This window comes from Euleptes europaea, chromosome 19 (assembly GCF_029931775.1).
Source record: "Euleptes europaea isolate rEulEur1 chromosome 19, rEulEur1.hap1, whole genome shotgun sequence".
NCBI classification, from domain to species: Eukaryota; Metazoa; Chordata; class Lepidosauria; order Squamata; family Sphaerodactylidae; genus Euleptes; species Euleptes europaea.
The window spans coordinates 25,888,546-25,904,935 of NC_079330.1; the positions used below are offsets into that span (position 1 = coordinate 25,888,546).

A 16,390-nucleotide genomic window follows, 5' to 3' on the forward strand; every position below is an offset into this window, starting at 1 on the left:
TGAACCTGGGACCTTCTGCATGCCAAGCAGATGCTCTACAAACTGAGCCACGGCCCCTCTCCTAAAAGGTTAAGAATTCATGAACACATGAAGCTGCCTTACACTGAATCAGACCCTTGGTCCATCAAAGTCAGTATTGTCTACTCAGACAGGCAGCAGCTCTCCAGGGTCTCTTGACGAGGTCTTTTCCCCTCCCTCTGTAGCCCATGCATGAAACTGCCTTATACTGAATCAGACCATTGGTCCATCAAGGTCAGTATTGTCTACTACAGAGCCCACTGAACCAGTTTCTGCAGCCCAACACATGAAGCTGCCTTACACTGAATCAGACCATCGGTCTATCAAAGTCAGTACTGTCTACTTAGACCTGCAGCGGCTCTTCAGGGTCATAGGCAGAGGTCTTTCCCATCACCTACTGTCTGGTCCTTTCAACTGGAGATGCCAGGGATTGAACCTGGGACCTTCTGAACGCCGAGCAAATTCTCTACTGTTGAATCAGGGCCCTCTGCAGCTGCCACTGCCACTACAAACATTTTCAACGGTTCATTTTAATTACATTGTCCTATTTATAAGACATCCGTTCCACACACCCCACCCCTACTCTAAGTTCCCAGGAAGTACAGGAAAATACTACACATATCTCCTCCATGCAGACCGCTCCAATGAGACCACCTCTAAAGTGGCCAAATTCTGTGCTGAGACTTTGTCCATAAGAAAGCAGATATTCCAAACTTTTAATTGCAGCACAATATGGTATCAATTTTAATCTCTGTATATTAATTTGAGGAGTTCCGTGGTGCAGAGTGGTAAACTGCAGTACTGCAGTCCAAGCTCTGCTCACGGCCTGAGTTCGATCCCGATGGAAGTCAGTTTCAGGTAGCCGGCTCAAGGTTGACTCAGCCTTCTATCCTTCCGAGGTCGGTAAAGTGAGTACTGGGGGTAAAGGGAAGATGACTGGGGAAGGCACTGGCAAACCACCCCGCAAACATAGTCGGTGATGTCACCCCATGGGTCAGAAGTGACCCTGGTGCTTGCATAGGTGACTGCCTTTGCCTTTATATTAATTTTAGATTTGCATGTAAATCGTGCTGTTGAATTGATGTTGACTGATCTCTTGATCGTAATAAATGTTGATTGACTGAAATCTTAGGAGGACCCGCCGGTAAGGCTCAGCACACAGACTATGCTGTGGGACTGTTCAGGCTTAAGTTCCTAGCCCAGGAAGGGGTGCCTGACGCAGCGGTGTCCACATTAACACCTTTATTATCTAAACCAATTGCCCAGTTTTATTGCAGCAATAAGCAATGTTTACTCTCTTTAAAAACACTTTGAGCCTGCTTGAATGGGGTGGGGGAGGCAGGACATAAATTAGTTTAATAAAGACATTTTAAAAGGATGCCATCCATTTCTGTCTGATAGTGCTGCAGACTAAGTAAAAACCCTCTATTCAGAGGGGGGGGGGGAACCTTCACTTTGTTTACTATAATATTGACTACCATTCACTGTAAAAGCTTCTATTAGCAATTCTGTTTTTCAAGTGGTTAAAAACTAAAAAAAGAAGGTGGGTGTCTTAGGGAGAAAAGAACTACTGTTTGAATAAAACAAAGGCACTTTACTTAACATTTCATAATTATACAAACAAGTAGCAACATCTGTGTACACGTTATGCATGATACATCTCATGTTCTTGAGGTTGTAAAGTCAAAAAGCGGGATGCTTGGGACTCCTTACTCCAACATAAGCTTTCGTGCACTAAGATCCATTTCTTCAGAACCTGTGAGCGTACACCCTCTTGTTGCATTTATGCTTTATAGGAAGCTTGAAGAAAAGGGTCACGGGCCCATCTCGGCCCATAAAACACAAAAAGGTGAAATGTATTTATGGAAAATTCAAACCTGATCATGAAAAAAATATAAAGACCATTCCCAAGTTAACAGCTGCAGTTGTTGAGGAGTCTAAGACAGGTGAATCCTTCAACAAAAGGATAAGAGAACCCAAGCCTGACATTAAAAACTACAATATGAGGAAGCAAGTGGGAAAATATTTCAGTTCAGTGGGACTCTCTGTTCGTGACCCTAGCTTTCTTTGGAATTCTTTTGTTGAAAAATTATGGCTACTCCAACCTGATTTATTTAAAGATCTCACACGACCTACCCCTTCATAGGTTGAACCATGAGTCCAGATCCTTATCTTGCTATAACTGTGACCACCTTAACAAAACCTGGGACTGCCCACCCATTACAGTTGTTACCTTAGCTCAGTTTCAGTATTTACGGTCTTTTGACCAGCAGATAAGCAATATTAAAATTGATCAATACACAGCCAGAATTACAATTTCATTACACTAACCAGAGCTCTCCACACTTTAATGGCAATGTAACAAAACTTTGCCACTGTGTAGGAAACACTGCCATCTTTATCCTCAAGTAAATAGTTAATAATAAAATCATCCGAATGTCTAAAAACTCTGGCCAACAAGGGCAAAATCAGCCTATTTCTGACATCTCAATAAAATTCACCATACAATAAAATATGGGTAATTGTCTCAACATCAGAGTCACAAGGACGCAACCTAGACTCTAAAGGTAAATGCTGGAATCTCCTGCTGAGCAAAGCCAATGGAAAGGCTCATGAAAAGTCCATCAAAATTTCGTAAAAGTAATGGACGTAAGATCAGGAGCTGAAGAGAATCCCTCCCAAGTCTTTAACAATCTATACGGTCTTGGAAGAAGGGTCATCTCATTCTGCAATTCGATGTCTATAAGTCGTTGACTAACCATATTTTTTGCTCCACTCAAGCCCATTTCTAGTAAATTGTCAGGGGCTAGACCTATCAAGAGAAGTTTACTAATTATCCCGCTGGGTGTTACCTTAGCACAGCATTTCTCAACCTTTTTACCCTTGCGGAACCCTTGAAATAATATTCAAGTCTCAGGGAACCCCTACATATGATTACATATGATTTACATATGATTAGCCTATTCATCACTATTTCTCGTGGAACCCCTAACAATTTCTCGGGGAACCCTTAGCGTAACTGCCTTAGCGTAACTAGTGAAGATGTGCCACAGAAGCGACGATCCACCACTCTCTACACCCACAAGAGCCCCTGAGCATTCCCCGAAACCCACACTCCAAGCCATGGGGGTCCCCAGCTCAGCCCCAGATCCTTCAACGCCAAGACAAAGCAGGGTCCTCCCACTGCACACACAATGACGGGCAACTCCTAGCACCTCCACACCCATCCAAGGCAACACACCTGCTGGACGGGTCCCTCTCCAGTTGTTGGGGAAGGAACCTGCTTCTGTCCTTGGCCTTGCTTTGCCGGCTGGAGTTTCTCCTTCCAAGAAGCCAGGAGAATCAAGACAAGGGTACCAGGTCACTCATGGGTTTAAGAAACCAGGCATGCATGCTGACACGCCCACAGGCCGTCCCAACTCACACAGCATTCATTGTGTCACACGGAAATGGGTGCAGGTCAGTTGCAAGCAGTATGGCTCAATTTTTAAAAAATTAAAGAAAAAAAATAATGTGATGAACAAATGAACCTATGCAGTGGCATTAATGCGGTATTTAAAAAAATTAAGCACGCCAGACAGCTAGCACGGGGGACAGGCGAGCCCAACAGCCATGCCAGAATTTGATCCACTGACATGCATCCAAGGGTCACTTCAAGCACGAATTAAGATGAGGGGTTTACGCTCGGCGCTCTCCTCCTATATTGAGTTTATCTTCACTCCGAGTTAAGCAAGCATTTAATACTCAGAGCTTTGTGGTGATTCAACTCTGGCGTGTTGCAACAGAACCCCAAACAGAGACCCCTCAAGATCTTGGACTTCAAAGCTTCAAGGAAAGATGGCAAAAAGCAGCGCTTGAGGACACCACCCAATACTATCTCCACCCCATGTTCCTCAACACAGGGCTTGGGGGTCGGCCCTCCATCCAAGGCAATCCTGGCCAGCCAAAATAACTTCAGGGGGCTGCATGGAGAAGTACAGTCTGCCAGATGAAAAACCTGATGTGCAAAATTCCCAACCCAGAATAAATGATATTTCTTTAGCCTAATTTAAAGCTACAAGGGACGTGGAATGACTGAAGAAGATTTTCTCCCACCCCGGACTACTCTCGTCTGGCTCCTGAGATTTTATCTGGATTTGGTTGCTCAAATTCAAGCTCCTCTTTGCAGCCATGAAGCCCAGAAACATTATGGAAGATGAAGATACTCGGAAAGGCAAATTCTGCTTCCAGCCATAAATTCCACAACAGCGCACTCAGCTCCCAGTGCAGCTCTGACGCCAGAGATGAGCCACACAGACTGCTCAAGGGGGACTTCTGCTTCTGAAACCGACGGGAAAGCAAGCCGGCCCTCGTCCTGGGAGAGTCAGACACCTCCCGGAGATCAGAGTTTGGGCACTGTGGGGTTAGCAGCACACTCCATGCATCGGGAGCCCAACTCCAAGACTTTGTTGAACAAGCCATCAAGGGGAATGTTTTTTTTAACAAAAGAAATGTGGGAAGAACACCACAACGCCACCATTGCATACTTGGGGTGCTACGCCGGCCAGCTGGCCGCATGCTCACACAGCACCGTGCACTCATGCACTGGTATACCTTCTCCTTGTCCTCCGCGCTCGCCTTCTGTGCCGCTGGCTTGGTGAGCGCAAAAGGAGATCTCTTTGCTTCCTCGACTACCTTTGGGGCTGTGGCTGTCTTCTCGGCAGGAGGCAGGGTCTTCTCCGCCTCTTCCTCTTTCCTCTCGGACATCCTGGAGCGCGGACGGTGCTCTTTGGTCTTGCCTCTTGACATCAGGCTTTTCAACCCCACGGAGAGCTCGTCCTTAGAGGCTGCCTGCTTGGGCTCGGCCTTCAAGGCCGGCGGCTGCCGAGGGGGTGGAGACAGTACCCTGGGAGGCGGGGACAGCACCCTGGGGGGCGGGGACAGCACTTTGGGGGGCGGCTTCTCCTCCTTTTTGGCTGGCTGTGGGGACTTGATCTCTCTCGACGGCTCCTTGGAGCCCCCGGACTCTTCCCCGGGCAGCACCTTACGCACAACCTTGCGCACCACCCTTACCACTCTTTTCCGCGAGAGGCCCTGGGTATCGTCAGCTGGCGGATCAGGCTGAGCCAAGGAGCTGCCTCCGCGGGAACTCTCCAGGCCGTTCATGGCTTGACTGAGAGCACACGAATGCTGGGTGTCCCCGTTCAGCAGCAGCTCTGGGCTCTTCACTCTCCTGGGACCTTCGGGGGGCACCGGGCTCTGGGCCTCTTCCTTCCCAGAGCTTGGGGCATCCGGCTACAGTTACAGATACACAAAAGCATTACAAAGAAGGGCACACCTTGACGATATTAAGTCAGGGCCAGAACTACCGGCCATGGACAAACTCCCACTGCTACCACCCTACTGGAGGGCCAAAAACAGCCCTATGATCATGCAGTGAAGCCGAAGCCGCCTGTTCCTGGCCTCCCGGAGCAGAATTCGGTAGGATGTGTGCTCAATGCACAGAGTTAGTTTGGCTCTAGACGTGCAAACAGGCCAGGACGAGCCTGTGCAGGTTGACAAATGCCAGGCGGCCAAGGCACCCTCACTCTGCCACAATGGTGTTTCGGAGGAATTTTTCCACAAGCGGAACTGGCGCTGCAAGAGAGGCAGCGGCATGCGAGGCCTGCAGCCGCAAAGCATGCCTCCTTTGGAAGGTTCTGAGCGTTCTTCAGGAATCTCCTGCCGAGGAGAGTTTCTTTCATTCCAGCCCTCTCCTAGGCACAGTTAAACCAGAGTATCGTCACTCTGAGCACCAGAACGTGGCTGCCTGTGAGAAGAGGCACGGGGTGCGATGCCCAGTCCAGAATGAAAAAGAGAAGAAGAGTTGGTCTTTACATGCCGACTGTCTCTACCACTTAAGGGAGACTCAAACCGGCTTACAATCACCTTCCCCTCCCCACAACAGACACCCTGTGAGGTAAGTGGAGCTGAGAGAGCTCTAAGAGAGCTGTGACTAGCCCAAGGTCACCCAGCTGGCTTCATGTGGAGGAGTGGGGAAACCAACTCAGTTCACCAGATTAGCATCCACCGCTCATGTGGAGGAGTGGGGAATCAAACCCGGTTCTCCAGATAAGAATCCACCGCTCCAAACCACCGCTCTTAACCATTACACCACACTGGTAAGGGGGCAAGGGAGGGAAGAGGTGTTATGAGAGGCAATTATGCACAGGACCGTGCGTCCTTTGCACTTATCCCGCACCATCAAATGCTGCATTCTGGACTCCAGGTGTTATACAAATCAAGCAAATGGACGTGTCTGTTCTTATCCTGCATAACTTAATTCTTCCCTTCTGCTCATGGAGAGAGAGGCGCTACTGAAGGCACCGAAATTCTGCCCTCGGGAAGTTTAGTTCAGCAACTTCTCCAGCATGCATTTGCACCCATGAGGCTTGCAGGTGGCTTTTTCAGGGCAGATCAGAGCCAAGGAAGCGGGACGCAAAGGCCAGCCTCAGCGTCTGTTCCGCATGCCACAGAGTCTGGAACACACACGGATCTGCTTAGAGTCGCTCATGTTTATTAATTTTATTCAAATGTGTACCCCGCCTTTCCTCTTGGCTTGAGATGGCTTACAGATAATAGTTGCAACATTACTAATTAAAAGCAAATCAAATGGAATAACCCAAACACCTCCCTCCCCACAAAATCAAAAGCCCCAGCAAACAAACAAGCCTCAAGGCTCCTCCTGAGGATGCAAAAGGTCAAGAATTGTGCATTGTGCCAGGGGTTGGACTAGATGACCCTGGTGGTCCCTTCCAACTCTATGATTCTATGATTCTATAAGGAAGAAGGAAGAAGCACACAAGGCCAAAGGTTAGACAATTAAAAGTTGAACAACTGAAAGGTTATGTCAGTGCACAATAACTATATAAATTTTACTACAGGTTAAAATCTAATCACACGTATAACTCATATACGGCTCTGCAAAAGCCTACCAAATAAATATACTTATATAAATATACTTATATGAGATTAGATTAGATTCTAATTTGGTTATATGAGTATATTTATTTGGTAGGTTTTTGCAGGGCCATATATGAGTTATATGAGTGATTACATTTTAACCTGTAATAAATTTATATAGATATTGTGCATTTTTTTATAATTTTTTATTGAATTTTTACAATACAAAAAAGAAAGAAAAAAGAAAAAAAAGATATATATATAGATATAAAAGGGTATTCACATAACATATTCAATACATTTTGTTTTTTTGTTTTTTTAATACACACATCAAAAAATACCCTTTCCCCCCACCCACCAAAAGTGACCCATCACCATGACTTCCGAAGAAGTGTCCGGTAGCTTTATTTATTAGTTATCTAAAGTTTAATATTACTTAAAAAATAATTTTCTATAACTCACTAAATAACAAAGTAAAATAGATATTGTGCATTGACAACCTTTTAATTGTTCAACTTTTAATTGTCTAACTTTTGGCCTTGTATGTCTTTCTTCTTTCTTGACCTTTTGGGTACTTAATTCTGTTTTTTAGGGCTAAGTCCCCCCCTTTTGGGGGGGTACTCCTCCTGAAGACCTCCAATGGGGGGGCTCCCCTCACCTTTTCAGGGAGCCCAGTCCATAGAATGGGGGCTGCGATGGAAAAGGACTGGGCTCTGGTTGATGCCAGGCGGGTTACCCTAAGTGGGGGAACAGCCAGCAGACAGCAGCTCGAAGACTGTAGCTCAGGGGTGTCGAACTCAATTGTTACGAGGGCCGGATACGACGTATGACGTATATGTTTTTAAAGAAAAAGCACAATCTTTGTTTCAGGGGCAACCCACTCAGGGGTCCCCAACAGAAAAAGGGGAAATGAGCCTCAAGATTCCTGACAGGCCCTGACCCCAGCCAATGGCACCATTGTGCCAGGAAAAGGTGTGTTTTCTGGAGGCTCCATGGTTTTGCTGGGCCGTATCCTAAGGATCCCTTTTTCAGACCGGCTGTGTCCCTGCCCGCTTCAGTCAGTGGACTCCTTGGTACACATCCTTTTGCGTTGTCCTTACGTATGCCAACTTAGGCTAAAATGGATCACACCATGTTTTAACAAATGGTCCGCTTCTTCTCAAGTAACTTTGGAGCAAAAGGTTCAGCTCCTCTTAAGAGGACTCTGACCCTCAGCGTACTCATTTTGTTGCTCGTTTTCTGGAGGCTGAAGAGTCCAAGGGAGGTGTTTTTAGAGATGGGTCTTATTTAAGTTTTATGGTTTTATTGTTCAAGACCTCGGTCTAAGAACAGGGGGCAACAAAGAAAGAAAGGAAAGCTACCCGGAAGCCTTAGCTAAACGCAACCCAGGCAAACTGCAAAAGGCAAGAGGGAGAAAGCCTCCGGGGTCTCTGTCCCCACCAAGCAGGTCCCACACGGCATGCCGGCTCGCCCTGGCCTTGAGGTTAGCTCAAAGGCACGGGCTGTGCTCACACCCAGAAAACACTTACAGCCTCTGGATCTTTCTCGCCCTTTTTCGCAGCTAAAGGCTTGTCTTCATCCTTGACCTGAGGAAGCCCAATACAGAAGAAGGAAATATTTCATGGATGCAACATAAGACTGCTTCACGGCAAGACACACAGACGGGCCCACACTCCACACTTTTCTGCTAGCGCATTCCAAGCAGGACTGAGATCTCTCCCCAGCGCGTGGCCGTTGTCATAAACGCTGAGGAAAATGGGAAAGGTGTTGCTAACTGATCCCCCTTTTAATGTGAGTGCCACACAGAAGGCCCAAAAGCAGAAAAAAAGGAAGACAGAGAAGCAACCAGGCTTGAGCGGAAAGGGGGCCACGCAGGAGGAAGTCGCGCACCATTACGGCTGGCCTGGGCCAAACATTTAAATCTCTCTCCCCAATTATTTCAGTGTTTGGTGAAGGGGGGGGAGCAGCTTGATCAGACCCCGCTGCTTCCCTCCGATTATGAATATTTGTGACTCTGCTAACAAAACTGAACAAAGGTTTAACTTGCCGCCTCGTTGAGTGGCACTGTTTTCCCAGAAACTTGCTCGTACAAAAATAGTTCTGGAAAATTCTAGAGACTGATCCTAGGAAGGTTTACTCAAAAGTAAGCCTCGCTTCTCGCAATGGAACTTACTCTCAAGTAAGTGTGCACACGACCACAGGCTCTGCCTTTTCAGAAGTGTGCATAGTGAGAAAGAGACCAGGCCAGATGGAAAGTGGCCACTGACTCGCTCCGTTTTATAGGTTGCAAGGGCATGAACATCGACTGGTACCTATCTTAGAATATGTTTAAAACAAATTTCAGCCAAACTCTTAAACTGGCATCTGCTTTGGATGGCAAATGCCCCATGGCGGAGTGTGCTTTGAAAACCTGCAGCTGGACTAGTACCAAAAGTACCGCCCACTTCAGGGGTCTAATATGTAGCTAAGAATTTTGAAGATCTCCCTAAGTCCCCCCCTGCTGTGATGTTGGCAATTGGATCATTGGGGGACCAGCCATGGCTCAGTGGTAGAGCATCTGCTTGGCATGCAGAAGGTCCTAGTTCAATCCCCAGCATCTCCAGTTAAAAGGACTAGGCAGTAGGGTGATGCAAAAGGCCTCTCTACATAAGAGCCTGGAGAGCCACAGCCAGTCTGAGTAGACAATACTGGCCATGATGGACCAATGATATGATTCAATATAAGCCATCCTTATGCGTTCAGTTTCACACTCGGTAATGAGATATACGTGTGTCCCTCCACAGGAGTGGTGCTAGGTTAAAATGGCTGCCAAATAGCCCTGGGGAAGAGAGTAGGAAAAAATAATTTTCCCCTACGTTTTTTCTGAGGATTTTTTCAGTCGTTCCAACAATGAAAATTTGGGGGAATGCTGAAAAACACCTCAAATGAAGTTTTTCTTTTAGAATGAATGAAATGCTTTTTAACGCAAGATTTTACCAAGACTGTGGTAGCATGATTTTTATGCAAGACAGTCTACAGAATTAGGTAACGGTAGTTCCATGTATACTGTAGACGTAGGTATATATTTTCAAGGATATCTTTACTGTTTAAATGTGACTAACTTTATCAACAATTAATATGCTACTTTGTGTATGATAATAGCACATAACTGAAGAGTAGAGGATATAAGAAGGGGCCCACTGGATCACAGCAGGGCCTATCTAGGCCAGCATCATTATTCACACAGTGGCCAACCAGTTGTTCTTGTGTGTGTGTTAAATGCTGTCAAGTCGCCTCCAACTCATGGCGACCCTATGAATCAGCGTCCTCCAAAATGTCCTAACTTTGACAGCCTTGCTCAAATCTTGCAAATTGAGGGCCGTGGCTTCCTTTATTGAGTCAATCCATCTCTTGTTGGGTCTTCCTCTTTTCCTACTGCCCTCAACGTTTCCTAGCATGACGGTCTTTTTTAGTGACTCTTGTCTTCTCATAATGTGACCAAAATACGATAGCCTCAATTTACTCATTTTAGCCTCTAGGGTCAGTTCAGGCTTGATTTGATCTATAACCCACTGATTTGTTTTTTGTTTTTGGCAGACCACGGTATCCCTGTCCTGGTAGGGAGGAACAAACAGGACAGAGAGGCCAAGCCCTTCCAACTGAACAATCTTCTCAAAGTTGAACTCAATATCCAAGTAACCCTAACCCGATAAAAGCTGGCTTCTATGTTCAACTTTTGTTTTTTCCTACCTGCCTTTCCTACTAAGACACGCGTGATAAGGGACCAGAAGGTGCAACAGTTTGCAGCTCTCTCTCTCTCTCTCAAGTATCAGGCATATTCACAGATTAGCTTGCAAAAAATTAAGGCATTTATACTTTTTAAATCCCATAATGTGCCAGAGAGTACAAATTTGTATGCTAATGAAGTTATACATTATGTATTTTATGCTGTTAAAAGGAATTATTTCCATTTTTTCCCAGGGGGAAAAGGGGTTTTCCACGGTATCAAAATTTCCAGAAATTTGACATCTCTACTCGCAGGCCAATGAAGCCATGCAGGGGTATGATGCGAGGGGAGGGGGGGACCAAAACACACACTTCTTGTTACTGCACATCTGGGTTTCAGCATCTTCACAGGTTTGGGCACACCAATCGCCTCTAAAAGCCACATTCAGTTCCCCCCAATTGCCCCCCAGGTGGTTGAGACTGCCTTATTTATTAATTTATTTTTTGAATTTCTACCCCGCCCTCCCCAGCCAAGGCCAGGCTCAGAGTGGCTCACAAAACAGTATAAACATGTAAGTTCAGAAGTCATCCAAACCCAGACTTTGCAGTAACAGTGCTCAGGCCTGCCAAATGCCTCTGAAAAACGGTGGGGTTAGTCAACCGGTTATTCTGCAGGCAAGGTTATTCCAAACAGATGCTATGCAAAGGGCTTGGAGGGGGTGGCTTCCAGCTGGCTCACCACAACATTTGGGGGCTTCCAGGGGGAGGGGGACGGATTACCCTTGAGCTATCTCTGCTCTGAACACAAGCCAAGGGGCCCCCCTGGCACTGCCCGTTCCGTGACAGCCATGCGCCAGTGGGGCCTGTGACATAGCGGAGCCACCGCCCTCCAGTACCAGAACCAGGCAAAACTCAGCCCCTTCCCAGTCATCTTTAACATGCTGTTGTCATGAATGCAAAAATTGCCAAGTGCCCAGGTGGGGGGGTGGGGGTACCAGAAGTGGCAACCACAACAGCAGAGAAAGACTTCCCTTTTGCTCCCAGAATGCAAACCGAGACGAAAAGGCCATGGCCGCAGCGGCGTGGAGGCAGAAGCCCGCAACCCTGACTGGGAGGAGGAGGGAGAGAAAGGGGAGAAAAGGTCAGATTGCAGCAGAGGAGGAGCCGTTGCGGGCCTCCCCCTTGGAGACTATCCGAGGACCCAAAACCGGGGAGGGAAGAGGCAACATCAGCCACAGGACTGGGAAACTGACATCGGAGAAATACAACTCCCCCTCTAAATTCTGCAGCCATCCCTCCAGGTCTAGCAGCGGTTCTCCTTTCACGGGCCCTGCAAGACGGAGACTGCCGGGGGCCGTCGAGTGGTAACTTCAGCAGGCCCCAGGGAAAGCAGCAACCCACATAGAAAACCAACATACTAATTGTGGAAACAGCCCGTTCTGGTTTCCCAGCTGCCCCTTGGCTGTTATTAACACATCCCCCAGATGTCTGCCATCGGCCCAGTTTTAGATGCGGTTCTTAGTTACCAAGAGCCAAAATAGACAAGATGCCAGGAGATTCACCAGTGGATCACCCATGAGTTTTTTTTAATGGCTTTCTGAACATATCCTCCATTGTTTTCAGCCCCAATACAAATGCCCCAGGCTCCCCTCTCCTTAATCTAACAAAGGACAGCTCCGAGAAAGGAAGACTGAGGAGTCTCCTAACTATGGGAAGGGTCAGACCAGACAGTGAAACAAGTAGCCAAATTTTGTGCTGTGATATACATGATCCGTCAGATAAAGCTGGGGCTTGGTAATTTAACTTAAAATGGGGAAATGTCATATTAATTCGAGATCTTTTAAACTGTGCAAACTATCTAAGAATTGTATAGTATATAGTTTGAGATATTGTATTATTTTCTCCAATTTTATCCTGTAGCTGATAAGAATGTTTTAATGGCATTAGCCGTATTAATAAATAAAGCTGAATCTGAAATGCCCCAGCTATTTATCCTAGGAAGAAAAGCATATGGTGACCATACATACGTGGATTTCCTCCACAGGAGAAATAAGAGCTTTGCGGTGTGCGGGGGACAAAACAGAGAGAAAGGGTTAAGTAGCTACTCCCTTCCCGCCCTACCCAAAGTGTGGATACACTGAGCTTCACAAGAGAAAATCGAAAGATCCAAATATGGATCGCCCAAATCCCCAAAGCAGCACGTCCCGGGATCCCCATTGTTATGGTCAGAGCAGCACAATCTGCTCACATTTGCAAACTTGGCAAGAGGACAGAGAACAGGTGAAGGACTTTCCCACGGAAGGGCTGAGGAATTTGCAACGAGACCCAGAAGCATGCCCGGTGCTGCAGAAACCCCATCAGTTTTGTAGTCACACACCAGTATGGATAATCTACGCCACGGAAAACCCACCGGGCACACAAAAAAAGCAAGATTATTCACCTGCGTGTGGCCAAAACAACTGCCACTGCCTACTGCAACTGACAGGCAGCAAGTTTCAGAAGGACAAAAGGGAAAGTGGCTCTACCACATTGCTGGCAGTAATCTACAGCCACAGGGTACCATAAATAGACACTCACTTCTTCAAAAGCGATGGGGCCCCACTGACTGGCTTGCGTGTGTGTGTGTGTGTGTGTGTGTGTGTGTGTGTGTGTGTGTGTGTGTGTGTGTGTGTGTGTGTGATTTTGCCATCAAGTCACAGTTGACTTATGGAGATCCCGGAGGGCTTTCTAGGCAAGAGGCGTCGGAAGGTGGTTTCCCATTGCCTGCCTCTGTCTGGGCTGAGAGAGTTCCAAGAGAACTGTGACTGGCCCAAGGTCACCCAGCAGGCTTCATGTGGAGGAGCGGGGAATCTAACCCGGTTCTCCAGATTAGAGTCCGCCCGCTCTTAACCACTACACCACGCTGGCTCTTCTGGCTCACTCACAGGACCACTGAAATTGTTGGAGTGCATCCCGGAGTGCATCCCTATGAGCTGGAGGTCCTGAGATATTCTACTTTTATCAGCCTCAAACGGGGGAGGGTTCAAAGGGTATCCTAAAATGGGTAAGACGCTGCCAGACCCAGGAAAAAAAGCTGACATTTGGTACACACGCTAGCCCACCCCACCCCATGCTGATTTCCAGTATAAAGTCTGAAGAAGGGGCAAGTTTTCACTTAGATGTCAAAAGCTGGGGCACTAAATGTACCTTGGAAGGGAGGTCAGCTTACTGACAGGCAGCAAGCCAAGCTACACAGTGGCCTGTTGGTAGAAAGGGGCACTGCCAAAGCAGGGGGGCATCCCTCAAAACCCCACTATGATTCAGGCTTCCAGAATACAAACAATATAGAAACATAACACTCATACACAGAGCTGTTGTTCAACAGCTGCTAGCCAGGATACCCAAAAACATACTCAAGGAAGAATGGCTTCCCTATTGGGAAGCAAAATGGTGGTTGGAACAGGGGCCTGATCCAGCATGGGCATTCCTGTCAGACGCATCCTGGCAAAGGGCAGATTCAGGAAGCACAAGAGGAGACCATGAGATGGAGGAGGGTCCTGGCACTTGCCCGCTCCGGACGTGAAAGGGCTGATCTTAGAAAGGCTATAGGCCAAAAGGCACACAACGAAGGCCTGATGGCCTGTCCCCAAATCAAGCATCTACCGACAACTGCGAAACCGACCTCCTCCGCCATTTGTTTCAGAAGAAGAGTTAGTTTTTATACCCCGATTTTCTCTACCTTTAAGGAGTCTTAAAGTAGCTTACAACCACCTTCCGTTCCCACAACAGACACCCTGTGAGGACAGTGGGGCTGAGAGAAGGTGGAAAGAACTGTGACTGGCCCAAGGTCACCCAGCAGGCTTCATGTGGACTAGAGGGAATCAAATCCGGTTCTCCAGATTAGAATCCACGGCTCTTAACCACTACACTACACTGGGGACGAGTCTCAAATCCACTCCATCACTGGGGTGTTGCAGGCAATGCCACACACACCTTGCTAAAGTAAGCTAAAGGAATCCAACACAGTGAATGCAGCAACCCCCCCAGTCACCAAGGCCCCCCCGGCTCTTGTCGGGTACAGGCTGCAGTAACACCACAAGCCAGGTGCAGCCCTTTCCTCTCTGTAAGAGGGCAGGCCATGGAGAACCCTGCCCAGCCAACGGGCACCCTTTGCCACATGGTGTGCCTTCCCTTATATCTCACTCCAGACAGACAGAGCCCGTTGTCAGCGGTTATTCTGAGGGGGTGACTCTATGTCAGGTGCCTGGAGCTGGCAGGCTGGCCCGGCCCTGCCTTTGCTGGGGCCTCTTGCAGAGAGAGAAAAGAAGAGTTGGTTTTTATATGCTGACTTTCTCTACCACAAACTTATCCAAACTGTTCCTCCCACCCACCCACCCCCGCCACATGCAGCCCAGGACGGCTATGAATGTGGCCCAACACAAAATTGTAAACTTACTTAAAACATTATGAATCAGCTATCATTAGTGTTCGTGTATTTTATGTGCAGCCCAAGACAATTCTTCTTCCAATGTGGCCCAGGGAAGCCAAGATTGGACACCCCTGCTCTACCACTTAAGGGAGACTCAAACCGGCTTACAATCACCTTCCCTTCCCCTCCCCACAACAGACACCCTGTGAGGAAGGTGGGACTGAGAGAGCTCTAAGAGAGCTGTGACTAGCCCAAGGTCACACAGCTGGCTTCATGTAGAGGAGTGGGGAAACCAACCCAGTTCACCAGATTAGCCTCCGCCGCTCATGTGGAAGAGTGGGGAATGAAACCCGGTTCTCCAGATCAGAGTCCACCACTCCAAACCACCGCTCTTACACCACGCTGGCTCCCAGGTGAAGGGAGAGATGACTGCACCCACAACCCCAAGGCAACCACTCCATACTCACCTTCACAGCCTTTGGTAATCACCCCCAGCAACTACCCCAGTGCCCAGAGAAAGGAGGCGCCGTTCCTCAGCAGAGGAGCCTTTTGGACTCCTCGAGCGGAGGAGCCTTTTGGACTCCTCGAGCGCCAGGTTCCTTCACCTCTTGTGGCCACCCCAAAGCACTGGAGCCCCACATCCTGGCTGCCCAAAGTCCCCACTCAGCCTTTTCACCCACGCTCTGGCTTCCCAAAACCTCTCCAGGTTCTGCCCACTCATTTCCAAGTGCACCTCAACAGCCGTGAGGGTACGGAACTTGCTTTTAATAAAACAAGAGCTCCTCGGGCCACAAAGACTCCACACGCCCATCGCTTACAAGATATAAATGTGGGGAGAGCGGAAATGCTCAGAGTACCGGGTACCTAGCAGTACTTGCACTCTCTGCTAGGAACGGTTCCTCACGCTCCGAGGCAGGAACTCGGGAGTCTCTCCCTAGCAAGATGGGATACTCTGGTACAAAAGCTGCACATTGGTCTAGGGTAGACCACAACGGCCTCGTCCTTCCCCATACAAGAGCGCTTAGTAACTAGCACACCAGCCCTAGAAAGCACCCAAGCAGGCCTTTCGCAAGAGATCTACCCAACATACACATACACACACACTCCATTTAGAGTTTTTACTAGGAGTTAAGCAAACTGAAGTTAGAAATTTCCCAAGGCGGTTAGCTCCCCCCCGCCCCAAAACCCTCAGTCAGTCACACTCCCCAAACTGCATACAGGGCAATGGAGCCGGCCACAGGAGATGGTGGGGTTTCTCACACACCCCTTGAGAGCTGCCCAGGATTTTGTAGACAGGGGAGGGGTGAAATCAAGCCATTGGCAGCCACAAAAATCAAT

General features: G+C 48.0%; 1 protein-coding gene across 2 annotated transcripts in view; it reads right to left on the reverse strand.

The window, feature by feature from the left end:
* MYO18A (myosin XVIIIA) overlaps nucleotides 1-16,390 on the reverse strand; it is a 171,847-nt gene that overhangs the window by 118,999 nt on the left and 36,458 nt on the right. The window lies entirely within an intron of this gene.